The 16,938-nt window shown below is 47.2% G+C and overlaps 1 non-coding gene across 1 annotated transcript; it reads right to left on the bottom strand.

The window, feature by feature from the left end:
* Positions 1-1,805: 1,805 nt before the first annotated feature.
* Positions 1,806-1,879, bottom strand: TRNAN-GUU (transfer RNA asparagine (anticodon GUU)). Its single transcript has one exon. It is a non-coding gene; the product is annotated as a tRNA-Asn (tRNA).
* Positions 1,880-16,938: the final 15,059 nt, after the last annotated feature.

The raw sequence follows: 16,938 nt of genomic DNA, 5'->3' as shown, positions 1-16,938 counted from the left end.
AACTGGCTCATTGCTCTGCTTGTAGGCAGCTGCGGCTCCTTGTCTCAAGCGTCTTCTCCCCCTGCCCGGTTTCGGCATCCACATCTTGCAGAAACAGAAGTTTTTGTCAGCGAGAGGAGCAATGCAGTCAGTAATTTAAAAGCCTTGCAAGCCTTTCCACACGCTGGAGAACTTTTATGATCGGCTGCTGCCAATATTCGGTCACAGAGACAGGCCCCCGCCTCAGATCTTGGCTGCAGACCTGTGTCCTCGACCAGCCACAGACTACAGGCTTGGAGCAGAAATACTGGAGGAAATCCTAGGGTGTACGTTAAGCACAGAAAATCGGAGTAAATGCTCACGAAAGTGCCTTTAAACCCTCGTCTGACATGTGCACTCAGTCCAAAATGGAGAACTTGGATGTGGCCTCCAGGGGACCGAGAAGCAACTTGGCCCACACGCCGTGCATGGGAGCAGAATTTTGCCTGGGGTGTTGAAAGTAGCTTCTCAAAGTCAGCAGGTGTTTTGGGGTGAAAAAAACCCAAAAACGCCTCTGAAGGGAATCACAGCTGGGGGCTGCACCCGAAAAGGGAGGAGGCACATCTCCAGTGAGTCACCTTCTGGAAGAGGGATGCTTGCTTGCAAGGCGTCTTTATTTCAAGCAAAAAGTCAGTCACTCCTGAGTCATGCCAAAGCAACACTACACGGCCGACCAGGCGGGGAAAAATGTTCATGCAGGGCGGGTGGCAAGTGCCATGCCAGGGCATGACGGCATCCGTCTGCAGCCCTGGTCCCTTTCGGAGAGCCCTTCCTCCTCTCTGAATCCTAAAACCCAAAAGTGGACAGGAAAGAGGTGGAGTTCCAACTGGAGCAGCTCAGCTCCCCGGGAGGGATGCGGTCGCCCCCCACGCCCCCCTGCAGTGAGTCAGGGGCCTGGAGGACGCCCAAACCGCACGGCCCCGGCTCTCGCACAGCTGCTGGGGCCGATCCCTCCGCCGCGGGAGAGCCTGCCAGCCCCAATTCCTGTTAGCGGGAGTAATGCATCAGCGGGGTGCGAGGGGGGGCACGGGAGGCAGGAGAGGAGATGGACACGGGGGGGAGAGAGTGGAAAGAGGACGTCTCCCAAGAAAGCCAGAACAGCACCTACACATACTACGTAAATAAATACTTTTCTGTCCCTAATTTTGACACAGGTGAAAATAGAGCCTTTTGCTGTGCCTGCTGATGGATCCGGGGGGGACCTCAGTGCCTGCAAGGGGGGCAGACACTCCTCAGAGACCCCGTTCACGTCAGGACGGAGGCAAGGAGAGAGCTGCACACGTCCACCCACTGCCCCTTCCCACAACCCCTGCAGACCCAACAGCCAAAAAGCCCCAGATATTGGGCAACTTTAGCACCTGCAAGGAAAAGGCAGGATTCCTCCCCACACCTCCCTCAAAACTCTCTATTTCCTTTCACTGAAGCATCTTGTAGCCCTCGAGGCTGCAAGGTTACAAAAAAAACATAAATGGGAGGGACTATTTCTGCATGGTTTATAAAGAGAGAATACCTGTGTGCATGGAGGAGGGGAAAACATCCACTCAAGCTTATCTGCCCAGGAAAAGGACCCATGCGAAGCCCATTATTTCAAACCACCATCATTTCCCTAAAATTGCTAGGGACTTGGGTTGTTTTGGCTTGTAGATGGGGACCGCCAGGAGAGACTCTCACATGGAGTCAGGTGTAGGAACTCAGGGTCTTTCCATAGAATGGTTTGGGTTGGAAGGGACCTTAAAGATCATCTAGTTCCAACCCCCCTGCCATGGGCAGAAGGAAAGGAGAGAACCCGTCCCTGGGTGGGCTCGAACCACCAACCTTTCGGTTAACAGCCGAACGCGCTAACCGATTGCGCCACAGAGACTCCCTGGTTACAATTATCTTTGTAATAAAAAATATTTTTCCTTCCTAAAATACAATTACTTTCCTAAAAACATTGATTCCAAGTAGCAGAGATACTCTGCATTAAATCCTACTATATCCTAGAATCTTTCAAGCTGAAAAAAAGCCTTACAATGTTTCATTGTAGTAGATTATTTCATATAGGGTCTAAGTAATTCAGTGTTTAAATGCAAAAGCTACTCAACAGCACCCTGCAAATTCCAGTAAGAAATTACAATGGAAAATAAATAAGATTGTTCTTATTGGAGAAATTATATTGGCTGGCAGGTTCTCCCTATTAGTAGTGAGAAGAGAGCCCTCCTCCAAAGGCTTGATCTCTTGCTATCAAAATCAACAGATAGGGATATCTTCCTCCCTGACCTCAGTCAAGCATGCCCAGTTCCACCAAATTTCAAACTCATTTAAAGAAACTTGGGCAATTAGCATAACTCTAAAGATCCAGAGTTATATCAAGTTCAGTGAGAAATGACCTTCTGGAGATATCTTTATAAAAACTGACTTCTTCCATTTCTAATACAGCATGGTTTTCACTCCTAAAAGAGTATTACAGAATCAAGTGTATAAATATCAGTTGCTTGAACGTCACTACACAACAGCCAGTAACTTCAAGCACGATGCTGGCACTAAGTCACATCAGCTTCTTGTCCAGGTCGCTGAGGTTTCACAGTACGGAGTCAGCAGCTTTCTCAGCTCTGGGTAAAGCAAGTAGTGAGCTAAATAGGAAAAAATGGTCTGAAGCCAAGCCTTTAAAAGCTGAAATGACTGTGGCTTACACATAATCCACCGCTAAAGTAGGTCTTGATTTTTATTGAGCTGGCTCTCCGGTCCACATTCCTGCATCGGCTGCTTCAAATTGCATCAGGCAGGAGCGTCACACTACGACTGGTTCGCAGCTTGGACTGCGGCTTGGTTTCCGAAGGAGCGAGCTGACAAGCCAGGTAGATTCAATTTTGCTGTGCAGCAACAGCCTTGTGTCAATATTTGGGTGTTGTTTGGGCAAGCTTCTATTAAAAGTAGTTTATTTTTCCCAAAGCTTTGGACAGGAACTAAATGTGCTAGAAGGGGCAAGACACACAAGGCCTATCCATCAGCTTCTTTCCTCTGGATGAGTGACAGTATTATTAACACTATAATCCATCTATCCAGCATATCTGAACATGATTCAGGACCCATTTCTGCCAGCCCTCCTTTGATGGTACCAAATGAGGGTACCCAAGCCAGAGGGCATGAGGCTTTTAGTGGGTTTTCATCCTACCACTCCTACCATTTCCCGAACCTCCCTTTACCTACTGCTAGACGGACGAGAAATGGTTTACTTCAGCTGGTAGAGTCTGGGGTCAAACTTCCTTTAAACCAAGAAGTTAACGTCCAAAAGGGCTGGATGCTGTACCCAACAACTTCAGCAAAACTTAGAAGCCATTAGTGATGCTTGCTTGAATCTGCAGGGAGCTTGACACAGCAGCGGATAGCTGTAGGGTCCCGAAACAAAGGCATCTTGGCTCCCTTTGGGGATAACCAAGCATCCTGGGGTCTTTTCTTCACACAGCCCCAAAGAGGATGGGATCGCCCCAGTGACAGAGGCAAGGTCCCATTGCAATCCCTCCTGTTTGCGGATTGCAAACAGAAGCAGCAGAGAAACACTGAGCCAATGAACATGTATACACGCACATACCATATAAATATATACTTCTTTTTTTCTGCTTCTCTGGTTTCATGAAATTAGATGAAGGCATCAAACTGGGCTCTGCATATAGGCTAGCAAATCACTCACCGCATGAACCGGGGCCGTCTGGAGATTTTACATCTTTTTTCCATTAGGAACAAAAGACTGTTGTAATTCTGGCACTGAGATGAGCTGAGGGCATCAGTTTCCGTGCAAATCCCTATGATATCAGCCTGATTATGGGGAAAATAACAGTTCGACAACACAGCAGTTGGAGAAAAGCCAAAGAAGAGGCAAAATGAGAGGCTGAGCCCTTGTCAGAGCAAAGCTAAGAGAGGTCGGTTTTCCTGCCTTCTCCCTTTAGCATGGTTGCTTTGCAACCACACACCGCTACCATATAGTAGTGTTCCTTCTCAATAAAAAGTCTACATTTGCAAGGCTGGTGGGTCTGTCCTCTTGCCATTTGGCTCTCACAAAAGCCAGGAAAAGTTAATATTTATCTTGAAAGTATGTATTACAAGGGGCGAAAGATACAATGGAACTGGGTTGGCTTTGGGAAATGGTCTGTAAACTGTAGAGGAAACCATCTGAAATGATATCAGTGATTTAACAGACACATATTGCAAATGCATTTTTACATACAGATGTAAAGCAGGAATTACACTTTTGGGAGCCCAGTTTCCAGTCTGTTAGCATGGTACTGCATGCAAAGACACACCGGCTCATGTAGCTCTGGCTCTGGAACCTCTTCACAGAATTCTGTTGTGTGGCAGAAGCTGAGAAAGCAAACCATCACAGCCTGGAGCCCTCCAAATCCCACCTGCCCTTTCCCGGCTTCTGCAGCTTCACCTCTGCTACCATTTTAGCTCTCATTTTAAGGACCATCATTGTCATATTTCAGGACAAGATTTTGTATGTGTGTGTATATACATATATACACATATATATGCATGCCAAACGCCAAAAGGAAAGGCTTTCCTTGAGGAACTGGATCAATTCAGAGTCTGTTTCCCATTTTGGATATTGTCATTGCCACAGCAACTGCTCACTCCTGGGTGGAAAGAGAGCAGAAGCCCAAGAAATAAGAGCTGCCTGAAAATTTTTCATCAAAAGCTAGATGCGTCGTTACAGTGAAATGGTTTGAAACGGAGGCACTCTGAAAGTCAAAATTCCTGCATAAAAAAATAGCTCAAGGAAGGTTTCCAGAAATGTTTCAGTGTTTTTATTCTCCCTCCCCTCCATTTCATGAGGTGCTAATGATGGCATGCCACAAGATAGCACAGAAGCTCAACTGTCCTATTGTACTTTGAGTATCAGCCAATAATCAGCACCAATTTAAAACACCTTTTTTAATGTCAGGCTTTTGTTACACGGGAGCCAAGAGACCTTTTGAAACAAAGATGTTATTCAAAATGCATAGGGAAGTCTGCCTCTTCGGCTTGCTAATGTAAAATTTATTTTTAGTGAAAAAGAAGTCAGTTTTTGGAAAGGTCACTGAGAAAGCACAACTGGCAGATGCTGAGGTTAGCTGACTGGCTCCTTCTTATTTAGCCACCCAGCCGTGAGGACTAGGGAAGAGTGGCAGATGGCCCAGCCATCACTGTGAAAAAAGCTTGGTTTAGTCTTAAACACAAGCCCATAGACTCCGGAACTTAAATGTGAGCCATCGTGGTTGCGTCATATGAAAGAAATACTAAAACGATTCTGACATTTTAAATATTTAAATATTTTCCAGTCGAGATTGCCCACTATTTTGGTGCATGTTCTCTTCCCCTCCATCCCCATCCCTGATAGGGATAAACAAAGCAGCCCATACACCCAGGGCCCATCCTCTGAAGTTGAGCCATTTAATCACAAAGAAAAGAAAAAAACCAACAGACAGCAAATTCCGATAACTTGGTGTCAATGCTCTTAATTGTAGAAATCTGTGTGGGAGAAAATCCTCTCAAGATGCAGACCAAGCTGCTGATACTGCCGGATAATTTTTTTTCCCAAGGGGTAAGGAAAACAAAGAGCCTAATAAGTGTAAAATCTGGCTGTCTTTAGGTGCACGTTTAAGGTGACTATGTCTCACAATAGGTGAATTTAATGATCTGGGGAGAAAAGAAGGGTTTTTCCTGCCACACAGTTCTTTTGGATTTTTTTTTTTAATTAATTTTTTTGTCTACCATGGGAGTTTACAAAATCAGTTCCTACACCCCCACATGCTCGCACTCTGCTCAGGATCATCACAGCCCTCTTCCCACTCCGAACCATGGGCAATGCTTTGATGTCCATCTTCAGGCTGGAGGGATGGCAGCATTTTAGCATGAGCATTTCACCAAGATATCCACACTGAGATCTGTGGGAAAATGTGATTTTTTGGCACTCTAGCAAGGCATTCCACCCGAGGGCAAAGCAGAACTGAAATGTGCTGCTAAACGCAGATGCTGAACACAGATGATTTGACACTTCACCCCAGAAAACAGAGAGAAGGTAGCGTTATTGCTGCCAACAATGAGTTTTTCCAGAATTGGCTCTTTTTTTAAGAAGTTACCTATTCTAGTAAGATGAGGCCAACTGCATTCCTATGGAAGTGAAATATCTGAGGGCATTGGGATATTTAAACAGAATTTTCTGGTCTCATCCTCTTCTAGCAACACTGGTGAACAGATGAAGCTGAAGATGGTCTTTGCTGGAGCTGAAGCCTTGAAGCTTGAAGACGGTCTTTGCTGGAGCCTCCTTAGCAGCCAGCTTGCAGGTCAGCTTCGGGACACAACTAAAAAAGAACAACATGGGCCAGCATTTCTCAAAGATCCACAATTAACATTTATCAAGAGCTGGAAAGACTCCTCAAGTCAAAGAAACCACCCAGGCATCTGCCTGTATGGGACTGTCGGGACTCTGGCCTTGTGGACATGGCAATGGTGAAAAACCTCCGTGGCAGAATGGCTCGAGTCACAGAGTCATGGAGTCATAGAGGAGTCACTCCTAGAGAAGTCACAGAGGAGTCAGCATAACTACGCTCACGTTACAAAGCCAGGGTTATGCTTCACTAAAATAATATTTTTCAGGCCAGCTGCCAAATTCTGCTACCCAGAAACCTGAAATCTGGATTTGGTGAAGCTGATGGGATTCTCAACATCAATCAGGGGTAAATCACCAGCAAATATAATTTAATTTACACATAGACTTAAAAATGTTAACAAGTTGGAGTTGCTGCTGGATGTATCTTTCCATAGCACAGATTCTGTGATGGCAAAACCTTACATTTTTATCAAGTGCATTAAACGAAGCATGCACAACTGGACATGCCAAGATTTCCTCCCTCTAACACAAGAGCCAAGTGTAAAACTAAACCTTTTCTCATCAGCATGAAAGAACATGAATTAAAAATCCTGCAGTTAAAACACCCCACAAAACAGACAGGGGACACAGAAAACTACATGAGCCAGGACAGAAAGTGTGAAATCAGATCTGGGAAAACCCTTACACATAAAGCCCCTTTCGCATTTTATTGCTTTTCGGTGCCTGATGCCGCTGTAGCGCAGGCAAGGCGCGTGCAAGGCTGCAGCTCGGCCAGACGTGCCGGCGGGGGCAGGAGCAGGGCCACCCCCAGCCCTTTCAGCCACCGAGGAGGGATGTGATGAGGGAGCTGCCGTCCCTCGTTACACAGCGAGGCACCAACGCTGCTGGGTAAGGCCAGAGCCCAGGAACCAAGAGTCTAAAGGCTTGTTACATATGCACAGGATTTACTCCTACGCCTTTCCTATGGCTCTACACCTCCGGATAGAGGAGATTTACAGTCCTGGAGAGATGAGCGGGGTCTCATTAGCTCGGCTCTGGCTCTGCCTTCTTTCTACCTCTGAGGCCACAGGAAAGGGGCTCATGTCTCTCGCAGCACTTTCCCACAGAAGACTGTGTTAATGTTGAGCCACGGGAAGCAGGCGAGGGAGGAAAAGGATGCTGCAACCTCTGACTGTCTCTCTGTCCCTTCCTCTTGCCTTTCCGCAGATGGACCAGCTGCCAGGCAGGTTGCGATGCTCATCTTTTGGGTAGATTTGAGACGAGGGCACTGGATGTAGTCTAACAGCGTAGTCTAACAGGAGCTGGTGGGAGGCCAAGGCTTACGTAAAGCTGATAAGGGGGATTCAGGCTGGAAAGCGGAACGTCTAAACAAGAATTACTGTCCTTGGGAAGAGAAGCACATCCTGAAGAAATATGTAAGCTAATTAAAATGTTTTGGGAACCATCTGAAACAACTAGTAGAAGTGTGATAAGAAGCACCCTCACGTGAACTATCCTCTTTATAATACTAAAAGTCACAGCCCTCAAGCTGGAGACCCCGGCCCAAGCAGAGACCCCTCAACTTTGAGCATGCACAGAATATTAAAGTAGCTCTGTAGCTTTAAATTGAAATAAGAGAAATGTAGAGCAATAGGAAACTGCTTTGTGTAATTACTTATGCATATGCATAACTAGACTGTATAAATACTGTACCTGCATGACGGAATTTTGTGCTAGCTTTGTGGAGCTACCACCTAGCACCCATCTCTGCATAGACATGAAATAAAATACCTCTGCCCTGTGTGTATATTGGCGTCTCGCACACCGGGTAAACGACCTCACACCTGGGGAATAACATGGAGGAAAGGGGTTTGCTAGGAACAAAAGAAAGCAGAGGGAAGAGAAGAGCTCATGGGAAGCATTTCACGTTAAGAGGTACCTTGCACAGTTGGTGAAGGTGTGAAGAACTACATGGTCCCTGGTGAAATGCGTTACTGAAAACACCAAGCAAGGATACTAATGTTTTCTGGACAAGTTTCTGGAAAGCACTGAACTCTGGAACTTCCCCCTGCAATCAACAAGGCTGGAGCGGCCCAGCTCAGAAAAAACCCACCAAGTGGCTTCTCTTAATTTTGCTCAGTGAGGGCTTGGGAATGCCAGAGACACTTGCTAGGGCAAGGCAGTTCCTAAGAGATTACTTAAAGCTGCGGAAGTGCTACGAGCAAGAGATCCTAATCCTAAACTCAGCGTTAATGCAGGCTTCGGACCACTGACACCACTGGTTTCCTTTGGCCAAGCCACTGGGCAAGTGCCAGACTTTCACCGTCTCCCTCTAAGTTAGGGTTGCTGCATGCCGGAGAAATCTGCCTTGTGCTTTAAAGTGGTATTTATTAGAGCATGCCAAAGAGCTTTGAGACAGCGATGTGTAGCTGCTAATGTGTAATAAACTACTGCTGTATTAGCAGTATATTGTACCAGCTGTCAACAAAATAAATTATCTATCTGGGATGCTATTTGGAGACTGAGAGCTTAGCCGTTCTGTTTGGCCTTTAATAAAAACATGCATTTTGTTTCACATCATAAACTCTCTATATAAACAAACAAAAAGCTACTGCTCATAGATCAGTTTTCCAAGAGCATAAAGCTATTAAACTATACACAGCCTTAAGAACCAGTCTATGAAGACAGATTGCCAAGATCAGAGCTTAACGCTGTGCAAGAGTCCACCGAAGTCACAGCTCAAAAGTGTGAAATATTTGTGGGTATAAGCTCTTAGCGCAACCCTGCTGCCAAGACCACATGGGAACAGCGACAAGCCCCATCCACCATCATGAATCGCTCTGCTTCTCAGAGGGACGGAGAAAAAGCAGGGCACAACATGATCACCCACTCAAGTTTAACCTAGATATTAAGCTAGAGGTCTCCTGAGATGTTTTAAATAGTGTCCAGAAACTCCCATTTGCGTTGCATGAGAAAGCTGACCCCTGTGCTGGTTTTGGCTGGGATAGAGTTAATTTTCTTCACAATAGCTACTGTGGGGCTATGTTTGGGATTTGTGCTGAAAACAGCAACAGTAATAAAGGGATGTTTTTGTTACTGCTGAGCAGTGCTTACACACAGTCAAGGCCTTTTCTGCTTCTCACCCAACAGTCCACGACAGTCCTTTTTGTCACCCAATGTGGGGCTCGAAGGGTTCAAGATAACGACAGATTTGATTGGAATGTGCTAGACTGAATTTATAGCTGTTATTGCTGTTTAGCTATTAGTCAGCAGGCTCCTGTGCTTGCCATGGGGCTTGCTTGCCTTACTGTATATTAGAGTCCAGTGCTCGTTAGTGGCTGCTTTTTGCTTTCGCTGCCTGCCGTGCTGCTGTACTGCTGATCACCTTACTCTGCTGTGCCTGGGAACATTCTGATAACAGCAGTGGCCATGTGCCTGGGCTGGCAGATGGCCAGGGCATCGCTGCTGTTTCTGTGCTGCTGTACTGGACAGGCTGGGACTCCGGTGTGAACTCGAGTCAAAGGGACCGTGACCTGTGGATGAGCCCACGCGGGAGCAGGACACCCTGACGCATCTGTGGCCGTGAATAAGTCCAGACCAGAGCAGGTACATCTCCAAGCATCTGTGGCTGTGGTTATGCCTGTGCCGCAGCAGGTATACCTCTGAAGGGATTGTGGCCCAAGGGTAAGTCCATGCTGCAGCAGGTACACCTCGAAGCATCTGTGGCTGTGGATAAGTCCATGCTGCAGCAGGTACACCTTGAAGCATCTGTGGCTGTACATGAGTTCATGCTGGAGCACCTGAAAGCAGGTGGCCATGGATAAGCCCATGACAGAGCAGGTACAACCCTGGAGGGACTGCAGCCATAGGTGAGGCCATGTTGGAGCAGGTTTATTTCTGAAGGGACTGTGGCTGTGGGTAAGGCCATGCTGGAGCAGCTGTATCTCTGAAGGCATTGTGGCCCATGGAGAAGGCCACGCTGGAACAGGTGCACCTCAAAGCGACTGTGGCTGTGGATAAGTCTATGCCGCAGCAGGTATACCCCTGGAGAGACTGTGGCTCGTAGATAAGGCTCCACTTGGAGCAGGTACAGCCTTAAGGGACTGCAGTCTGTGGATAAGTCCAAGCCGGAGCAGGGGCAAGGGGAGGACTTCATTGCAATGTTAAACCCTATGGTCTGGTCCAAAGGGGCCAGGGGTGGAGATTGTAATGGAAATACCTTTAAATTGTTGTAACCCATGATTTGAGTTGCATGTTATAGGAATTACTATAGCAGGAACCACCTGAACCAATGGAGGACAAGCCTTGCAAGAAGCAGTGCAAGTGCAGGAGTGACCCAACCTGAGCTGGCTTTGGTGCCCAATAACTCCACACAACACACCACCTCTCCTGCTCTGAGTGATCACCATAAGAGATGGAGCCCAAAGTCACAGACTAAATGAACTCAGTGGACATTTTGTGGACATTTGTGGACATTTATGGACATTTACAGACATTTTAGAGGGGTGGTCCATAGACTAAGGGAATGGTGTCTGTGTATTGTATCAAAGGATGGGAAGGGGGGTGGTGGGTAATGAGAATGTATTGGACGGTGTGGGAGCTGAGCATGACATAAATGGTATGGAACAAGGGATGGAGAATGTGCTGGGTTTGGCTGGGATAGAGTTAATTTTCTTCATAGTAGCTGGTATGGGGCTATGTTTGGGATTTGTGCTGGAAACAGTGTTGATAACACAGGGATGTTTTAGTTATTGCTGAGCAGTGCTCACACAGAGTCAAGGCCTTTCCTGCTTCTCACCCCACCCCACCAGCGAGGAGGCTGGGGGTGCACAAGAAGCTGGGAGGGGACACAGCTGGGACAGCTGACCCCAACTGACCAAAGGGATATTCCATACCATAGGACCTCATGCTCAGCATATAAAGCTGGGGAAGAAGAAGGAAGAGGGGACATTCGGAGTGATGGCATTTGTCTTCCCAAGTAACCTTTACGCGTGATGGAGCCCTGCTTTCCTGGAGATGGCTGAACACCTGCCTGCCCATGGGAAGGAGTGAATTGAATTCCTTGTTTTGCTTTGCTTGTGTGCATGGCTTTTACTTTCCCTATTAAACTGTCTTTATCTCAACCCACGAGTTTTCTCACTTTTCCGATTCTCTACCCCATCCCACCGGGGGGGCGTGAGCGAGCAGCTGTGTGGGGCTTAGTTGTCGGCTGGGGTTAAACCATGACACCCCCCTCACAATTTGTAAGACTTTCTGGAGCACTGATGGAGCTGTCAGCCCACCTATGCACTGACACAAAGTTAAATCCCACCCTGTCTGCAAATATTGCCATGGACTTCAGTGGCATCCATTCAGTCCTCAGCCATTAAGCCACTCATTATGGATAATCAACCTAGAAATTATCTGCAGCTGAGATACCCACTGGCATTTTCCTAGAATACTTTTTCAAAAAAAAAACCCAGAGCTTCCAGCCAACCTGCTACACCAGCATGGCTGGCCTGACTTTGAGCATGAGGTGGGGAGGCAAGGCATGTTAGCTGGGCTGCTGACGCAGAGCACCGTCAGGGAGCAGCACAAGAGGAGAGCACGCTCTCAGGGTGACTCAAGCCCAAAAGCAAATGCCTGGAGGTCGGCACCGTGATACCCAAGCAGCAACCTGGGGCTCCCCTTTGTTACCCTGCCCAGCGCGGTGCGGGGGACAGATGCCCCAAGTCACAGGGCTGAAGCAAGCTGCCGTGCTTGTACAATGTGACACAAAGTCCCAGAACCAGATCACCCCAGCCAGCTGGGTAGTTTTGCCTCTGCTCTTCCAGCCCACAAACTGTGATACTCTAAGGCCAGAAACAGGCAGATTTATTTTGACACACACACTTTTCTTTAGGCAGTTAATTAAGAAGCCCAAGTGAAAAGCCTGCTTATCCAGTCTTTTCACAGAATCACAGAATCGTATAGGTTGGAAAAGACCTTTAAGATCATCAAGTCCAACCGTAAACCTAACACTACCCAGACCACCAGTACACCATGTCCCTAAGCACCTCATCCGAACGCCTTTTAAATACTTCCAGGGATGGCGACTCAACCACTTCCCTGGGCAGCCTGTTCCAATGCTTGATAATGCTTTCAGTGAAGTAAAATTTTCTAATATCCAGTCTAAACCTCCCCTGGCACAACTTGAGGCCATTTCCTCTCGTCCTATCACTTGTTACCTGGGAGAAGAGACCGACACCCACCTCTCTACAACCTCCTTTCAGGTAGTTGTAGAGAGCGATAAGGTCTCCCCTCAGCCTCCTTTTCTCCAGGCTAAACAACCCCAGTTCCCTCAGCCGCTCCTCATCAGGCTTGTGCTCTAGACCCTTCACCAGCTTCGTTGCCCTTCTCTGGACACGCTGCAGCACCTCAATGTCCTTCTTGTAGTGGGGGGCCCAAAACTGAACACAGGATTCAAGGTGCAGCCTCACCAGTGCTGAGTACAGGGGTACGATCACCTCCCTAGTCCTGCTGGCCACACTATTCCTGATACAAGCCAGGATGCCATTGGCTTTCTTGGCCACCTGGGCACACTGCCGGTTCATATTCAGCCGGCTGTCAAGCAACACCCCCAGGTCCTTCTCTGCCAGGCAGCTTTCCAGTCACTCTTCCCCAAGCCTGTAGCGTTGCATGGGGTTGTTGTGGCCCAAGTGCAGGACCTGGCACTTGGCCTTGTTGAACCTCATACAATTGACCTTGGCCCATCAATCCAGCCTGTCCAGATCCCTCTGCAGAGCCTTCCTACCCTCAAGCAGATCAACACTCCCGCCCAGCTTGGTGTCATCTGCAAACTTACTGAGGGTGCACTCAATCCCCTCGTCCAGATCATTGATAAAGATATGAAACAGAACTGGCCCCAACACAGAGCCCTGGGGAACACCGCTTGTGACCGTCCACCAGCTGGAGTAAACTCCATGCACCACCACTCTTTGGGCCCGGCCACCCAGCCAGTTCTTAACTCAGTGAAGAGTACACCCGTCCAAGCTATGAGCAGCCAGTTTCTCCAGGAGAATGCTGTGGGAAACCGTGTCGAAGGCTTTACTGAAGTCTAGATAGACAACATCCACAGCCTTTCCCTCATCCACTAGGTGGGTCACCTTGTTGTAGAAGGAGATCAGGTTGGTCAAGCAGGACCTGCCTTTCCTGAACTCATGCTGGCTGGGCTTGATCCCTTGGTTATCCTCTACATGCTGTGTGATGGCACTCAGGATGATCTGCTCCATCAGCTTCCCCGGTACCGAGGTCAGACTAACAGGCCTGTAGTTCCCCGGGTCCTCCTTCCGGCTCTTCTTGAAGATGGGCGTACATTTGCTAATCTAATATTTTGCAATATTCGTTGTAGCAAAGGAATATCATCAGGGGATAATTCAGCCTCCATCTCCTTGTAATGGCTATTGAAGGAGCGAAGGGCAACATCCTAACTTCAGTGTTTTATCTAAGTGCCTAAGTCAGGTGGGATCGGTCCTGACCTGATTCGATATACTAGCAAGATTTTTTTTTTAAAATATGAAGACTGCATATATACCAAAATACCGTGATTTGTTTTTTGAGAGAAGGGCGACGTTCTTAATTATACATGCCAATCTGAAATACTTTATAAACAGAACCAAAGGATGGTGGTCAGTATTACAGACGTACACTGTGGAGAAGGCAACGCTTGCTTCCATTTTGAAGCTCATTTAAGCATCCCCAAGCCTCCCAGAGAAGACAGTGAGCTCTGCATGCCTTGGGAGAACAGAGGCGCAGGCCTCTAGTCTGTAGTTTTTAAGAGCTGAACTGATGAATATTTTAGTTTCCAAAACATAGACGTGAAAGAGCAAAGGCAACCAAAAGCAACCAAAGTATTAGTGTCCCTTTGTATTGACTGGCCTGTTTTAATCCCACAAGCCAATCTACAGCATTTAGCTGACAGCTTCAAATCTGTAAGAAAGAAAAGGACCTTGAAAAGATCTGGTTTACAACTCTAAGCCGATGAGATATAGCAGCCAGGATCATCTTACATTATTGTGAAGTTATTTAGACAGCTAGAGCTGTTAGCCAGGCTGCAATGAAGTCAGTAATGTAGAAAGTAACACAGAAAACATTTTCCCCCATGGAGAATATGGAGTTCGCGCTCTTAGTACGCAGAGCTGGATTTAGTTCAAGAGCTGCTGCCGTCATATTGGCATTATGATACTTGCTTTGCTTCCAAACATCACAACGTTGGAAGTTTCTCTCCAGCAGTCTAGCAGATGTCATGTCTAGCTCATTTAGGCACCTTTAGATAAATGAAATCTCACGTAAGATGGGCTCCAGTGTGGTGCAAATACCTCTCAGATGGTCAACCGGGTCCATCTGAGCTGAACACCATCTAAGGGTCCATCTGACTTCCTCCATATACACCCACACTGGGTGGACCTTTCCCACTGGTGAATTCTTTTCACTTCATGCAGGATGTGAAGCAGCTGGACAATGGTCTAAAAGCAACAATTAACAATACGAACTAAAAAAATCAGTGTTTGCAGACATGAATGTTTCCCAGCAGGCAGAAACACTCTGTGTGGCTTTTCTCTTTGCAAGCTTCCACTACTGAAACCAAGGCTTAAAGGAATCTGTGAAGCTGTGAACATGGTTTCTCGTCCCTTCTCTGACCCTTAGCATTAGGCAACCCTGCTGAAAATCAGTTCCATGCCCAGAGTGTACTACAAAGCAAACATCAGTAATGAAGGAGGGGGGAAGGCACCGGGACAACAGGCTGTAGGAGCCGGCAGGGGTTGAGCCCTTCCCTATAAGCAAGCTCCGTCACTGCCAACGCAACTGTTTTCCTCCCTCCCAAAAACTCACCTGCCTGCCAGTGCATCAGTAATGGCTACAGACACACATGCAGCCAGCAAAAAAAAAAAATCCCCCCTTTGGCTCTTCTCTCTCTTTCATGAAGGGCTCGGAAAAATGAGCACATTACCAAGCTTAATGAGTTACCACGTATCAGCTGAGCCCGGGTGACGGCACCCAGGACACTCACAGTCAATAGCAAACCCAAGATAAGACACATCAGCTCAAGCCTCAGTGATGGAGGTTTAAACTAATCCATTTAACCTTGAATTTACAATAGGTAAAGAGCATACGTGCAAATAATTGTTGCACCCCACCTTACACATGTTAAGCTGCAGCAATACATCTGCTTAGTCTAAGCTCCTCATTTCCATTTCTGGATGCGTGGCATTGGCACGACAGGGCTGAGACTCTCTTCTGAATCCAAATTCAGCATCACAGTACAAGAGGGAGGTCAAAACAAGGATCAAAAAGTCAGGCTGGTCCATAAGGACAGTGCAGCCTCCAGCAATGCTCACTGGGGATAGAGTATCGCAGGAACTTTTCTTAGCAATGCATTTTTCAGTGCCGTATGTAATTAGATGATGAACTTGAGTCATAAGCATACTCCAGTGAAATGAAATCTGCATTAGTGCCTTCCTTCTGACACAGCAAGACATTCAAAATTGAGCATAACAAACTGGAGGGAATTCAGATCAACAGCTCCACAGAAGACAGTCCCAGATTTTGCCGCTGATGATCTCCAGAACTGCTGTATAAGCAAGCAGAAGTCTCCACCTGTTCATGCATAAATAAGATTAAAAAACCCCAACAGATGGTGACTTAATCCCCAACTCACGTTACACAAAATGAGGAACAGGCCTTGCTTTAAACCTTTGCTTATACCGGAAAAAAATCTTCAAAATTGGGTGTCTGTAAGGACAAAGTATTGCCATTCCAAAGTACTGTACTAATTTGGTGATATCACTCTGTAAAGGGAGACATCCAACTTTAAATACTGATGATAGGCCCAGGGCATTCAACAGGGTCGAGCGACAACTGAACACGCAGAGGGAAAGTGGAAAACTCATGCCCAATGCCTCAAACAATCCGATCTGAGGAACGGAGGAACAAACAGCTGTCCATCTCCCCCATGCTCCATGATCACTTGAGGCGGCCTCCTCTGAAACTCATGGACCACCACTCCATCATTCACCCTACCATGCAGGAAGCCAACCAAAACTGCTGCTGCTATTCAAGCAGCTTTAAAAACATGCCTTATGCTAATAATGTTTCTTAAAAGAAAAGCATGAGCTTCTCGCCCTTCTCCCAGTTCCCCTTCCTTCAGCTTCTACTGAAAGGCACAGTGCCTCTCCCTCCCCATGTAACAGCAAGTCCTACACCAGCCAAGGGAAGCCCCCTCCCTGTGTTGCACAGCAACACATCCCATTGCATCTAGGACTGGGGAGAAGGGCCAGGCTCCCCTCTCAGTTTCACAGAGGCAGCCAAAAGGAGGATTTGCTCCTGTATGTTTATTGTGTAATAGCAGTGAATCTCCCTAGTGCTCTGGCTTTGCCAGAGCAAGCCTACCTTGCTACTCAGAATGGGTTTCCTGCAGAGGGGAGCCTCTGAGAAAGTCCCAGAGCATGCAGAAGCACGTCACTGTCTCACACTTTAAGCATCCCACCTTCCTTCGGACTTTACAGTTCACCTAGAGCAACATGAAATTTCACCCTCCTAAACCAATTCACTCAATTTCTGTTCTAAAGGACAAT

The sequence above is a fragment of the Ciconia boyciana genome, chromosome 1 (genome assembly GCF_034638445.1).
Source record: "Ciconia boyciana chromosome 1, ASM3463844v1, whole genome shotgun sequence".
Classification (NCBI taxonomy): domain Eukaryota; kingdom Metazoa; phylum Chordata; class Aves; order Ciconiiformes; family Ciconiidae; genus Ciconia; species Ciconia boyciana.
The sequence above is the reverse complement of the archived record's forward strand: the minus strand, read 5'-3'. Positions and strand labels throughout refer to the sequence as shown.